We start from the raw sequence: 4,536 nt of genomic DNA on the forward strand, positions 1-4,536 counted from the left end.
AAGGTCTAACATTTTATTATTTAAAACAATTTAAACAAGCATCGTAAGGCAGTGATTTGTATATTCTTTTTTTTTTTTTAGAATCCATGTTTTAATGCTCTTCCAATTTAGCTTCCTCAACAGAGGTGGTTCAATTTGACTATTTGCTTGAACTGCATGCCAATATTAATTACAATTGGCGTGTCTACTCATCCTTTATTGAAAGGACAAGCTGGAATCCATTCAACTCAATGAGTGTGTGAATGCTTGAACGATTCTGAAAGAGAAAATAAAAATGTAATTTGTCAAAACTGTAATTCCAAAATTAAAATAAGGTGACATTTCAAACCAAAAACTTGCAGCCCTAATTAAGACACATACCTCTGATTTTCTGCCTTTACATTTCCATTTCAAAATGAATTCACATTTTGTACAAAAGATAAATGACAAGCTGAACACTTGCCACAATAATCTATTGTAATTCATTGTTCACATGATATAGATATAGATATAGATATAGATATAGATATATCTGCACAATAATAAATGATTGACTATTACAATGGAATTATTATTACAGTAATAGATACTCTTGGCACCAAGGCTATACAATTACACCAGTGATGAGCTATGCTAGTCTTAACCAAGTTGTGATCTATAATCACACTGATGTGCAAATAAAAAGTAAAAAAAAACCTAAAGAGGTTTTATATTACCTTCAGTTAAATCCACCACCCATCCCAATAACAGCAATATATTTGATCTCATTAATGCTACCCTTCTACATTTCAAAACAACATGCTCAAAAAAAAAAAGCCTTTCATCTGTTAGGCTTCTGCCAGATCGTAATGGCAAAAGCAGGCACGTTTGGGCGATATAAAAATACCACAACAAATACATGTGCATTAGTCATCACAAACTCAGTTCAGGGGTCATGTTTAAAAAACAGCAGTGAACTGGAAAGATATCACTGCTTTAAATGCACTCCACTTCAAGGCTTGCATGTTTTCTCTTGGTCAGTTGCGCTCAAGATCACAGAAACAGCTGCTTCTGTCATTCTCGGTGCAGGTTCTATCCAAGCAAGATAAGGTTTCACTTCTTGATGCCAACAACTTTCTTTACAAGTACTTAACCTGTAAAATACAATGGGAGTGAGAGTGCACTGAGAACAGCTTTGCCTTTAGCACACCACTGGGCATGACCTGTATCAACACACATTGAGGACAACTTAACCTTTGACCTCAGACTCTTTGAAACAGCCCAGCTCCTTCACTTGTCTTGACAGTCCAGGAATTAGTACCTTCAGCATCAGTTACATAACACTATTCATCAGAAACCAGAATCTCCCAATCAAAACTCCAACCAGCTATCCCAGTACGAGTCTTTCAAATCCAGGATCATCTTTGGTTTGAAAGATGTTCCAATGCCAGCAGTGCGGGAAAAAAACCAAAAAACAAAAAAAAAATTAAATAAAAGACTCCCCACTATAAAAGGCCAATTAACCAACTGAAGTCAAATATTTTTAGCAAGGACCTGAGAGCCTTTATTCTATTTTCCAACATATTTTATTATTGAGTTATTCCAGGTTCCCTTTTAAAAGTTACCACAGTAAAAGCATAGCTAACGCATTGTACACTATAGGAAAGCATTGTAAAGAATAGCAAGGTATGGTAAAGCAGATTAGTAAACATGTCAAACCAGGGTAAATGCCTAGCATACCCATGTGAAAAACATGGTAAAACTGCAAAAATACAGTGAGAAACTTTTATAAATGTTATACTGGTATTTTAGTATTTTAATACTTTGTAATCATGTTAATATTTTAGTAACTCAATTTTTTCATTGCAAATACATATTTGTTAATGAAGCATGGAAATACATCAAATTACAGTGTAATAATATGAGTATTTGTATTCAATCCAAGTCAAATTGCATATATTCCTCATAAAATTTGTATTCACATTGATAAAATGTTATCAAGAGGGATTTAGCAGTCAAAATTGCTTGACAAACAAAGAAGCCCTGTAGCCATTACACTACAAGAAGGACGTTGTCTGTTACAGTATTAAAAATGCATAGGTTTCATTTTATAATGTGTTAAACAATGTCAAATTGTACTTGAAAGGCAACAGTTTTTTTTTTTTGCTGATGGACAGAGATTTGAAATATCTCTTCTTCCTCTGTCAGACGAAAGGTGCATTCTGAACCCAACTTGGCGGTGTGCTTTGTAAAAGTATACTAGAGTTCCAGAACTTTTGAGGCTGGCAAACTCCCCTAGGTTCTGGTGTTATCGTTATCTGAAATATGCCATTATCAGCTGGCTTCCAGTAGCAGAAGGCATGGTACAGCATTCCTTTCTAAATGTGGAGCTTGGATATTGAATTGTTTGTGGCACTTTTCATAAGCCTCAACACAACAACCCCCCAACTGCAAGATGAACAGGACGACAATACTGTCTCTAATAACTGAATGCAGGAAGGTGCTGCTAGAGGACATTGAGACCGAACTGAGAAATGGTAAAGAGGAGGGAAACAACACTGTATCAAAGGACAAACCCTATGACAATGCCTACTTCTACATTCTCTTTGTCATGTTCTTCTACTCCTTCCTAGCTTTGGCTGTGTTTTACGGCGGTCACGTTCGCCCCAAGAATGAGAAATCCAAAAAGGATCCTTATGAGGAATTTATGCAAGTGGAATCATCAGGCGAGAAATTAGATCCAGCCTGTGGTGCTGTCAGATTTGACTTTGAAGAGGAAAGCCTTCCCTGAGCCCCTCCAAATGTTTTGACATTCATGGAGCCAAGGGAAAAAATACAAACTGCTGGATGCAACTGTATATATGGGGAACTCTGCCTTTCAATATTAACATTTACCTGATTGGAAATTATAAATCAAAGGGAAGTCTACGAAGCAAAGCAAATCTGAATTTATGGACTTTGAGAATTTAAAGGTAGTGGTGGAGTATGTGAGATTCTACCCTTACATAGTTTGTGAAACCCAGACAATGCATAAGGACAGGAATGTGCAATGCTTTCTTTATGCTTAATCAAGAAGGACATGGGAAGAAAAAGCACACCCAGCTCTCCTTTAGTGCTGTTCAACTATTTGACTCAGTGGTTTTGGAAATGAATGACTGCTGTTCATAGTTACAGCTCATTCTGAATACTGGCACTTGTATCTCTTTGCAAGGTTCCCTACCCTCACACGTTCACTGTTGCACCTGAACAGTTCTTTATACGTTTAAGATAAATTCACCACAACTGTTTATATGCTGTAAATCATGAACTCCCATGGAACTTGTACTGTAGATCACCACAATTTGAATTGGATTTTTTTTTTTTTTCATGAGGCATTCTTATTTATGTCCCTCGGATTATAGATGCATAACATATGACTACCATTTATAATTTGTGATATGCTACTTTCTATTTAACACGCAGATGTGCAAAGCTTGGCAATAAAAACAAAAGCTCCCATGGTGTGAACCAGCGTGTTCCGCTTGCTTTTAACGTGTTTCTGTGCCGTACAAGCATGTGATTTAAGAAAGCTGACTGAAGTAACAGCTGAAGAGACTGTAGCATCACTGGGAACAAGGCACTGGCTTGAAGCACGCAACCACACTCCAGATGTTATCAGAGTGTGAGGGATAAGGTTCACAGTTGGTATATTACAACCTATTACAAAGAACATCATGGGAAACTTTGACTAAAAGATAATGGTTTCAAATAACCCCCCATTCATCAATAAAACCTTTTCCTTTTAAATATTCACATGTACAGGGTTGCTGCATATAATTCGGGAATCTTTGTTTTGTAATCACTACCACATCAGTATCAACGATCTAATTCAGTGAATTTGGAATATGTTGGCTTACTTATGATGTTTAATAAGCACAGAATGTGTTTGATTAAAGAGGGCTGTGTGTTCAGTGTTTGATTTGGAACAACACTGTTTGTGATCCATTTAACACAAAGTGTGTTGTCCTTATTAATCAACACACATTGCTGTGTTATGATGTATTACGCATGTTTTTAGTGCGTAGCTGTAGCTTTTTAAGGAAAGGTATATTCTTGTCAATAGAGATCTCGTTTTTTTAAAGTACATGATTTAGATGACAGACTGTGAGACAAAAGGGTTCAGAGTTTGGGGTATTTTTGTCATTTGAATGAAACAAACCCAAAGTGGTTGTTTCGGTACAGCCATTCCCTATTTAATAATATTCAAACAGAACCTATCATGTTCAATTTTACACTAAAGTATAGCACATTGGTATCTGTTTGCTGTAATCGTCTGTGTCCTGTGCACTGTTTTCATGCAGGCCTTGTTGACTTGTTGGTTTACAGTTTGTTTGTTTACAACCCCCTAGGTGTTTAGTATCCACTGGAGGGAGGCACCCAACCCCACCCTCACCCCTCCCCTCAAACCTGTTTGACTCAATGATTAACCAGCAACTGTGCAAAGATCCAGCAACTACTTGTATCAGCATGTAGATTATAAAGGACTCTTCAGGGTCTGTTAAAAATTCTAAGGAATCTAAACTATTTTTTGCTGACAGT

The sequence above is a fragment of the Acipenser ruthenus genome, chromosome 17 (genome assembly GCF_902713425.1).
Source record: "Acipenser ruthenus chromosome 17, fAciRut3.2 maternal haplotype, whole genome shotgun sequence".
In the NCBI taxonomy this organism is placed as follows: Eukaryota; Metazoa; Chordata; class Actinopteri; order Acipenseriformes; family Acipenseridae; genus Acipenser; species Acipenser ruthenus.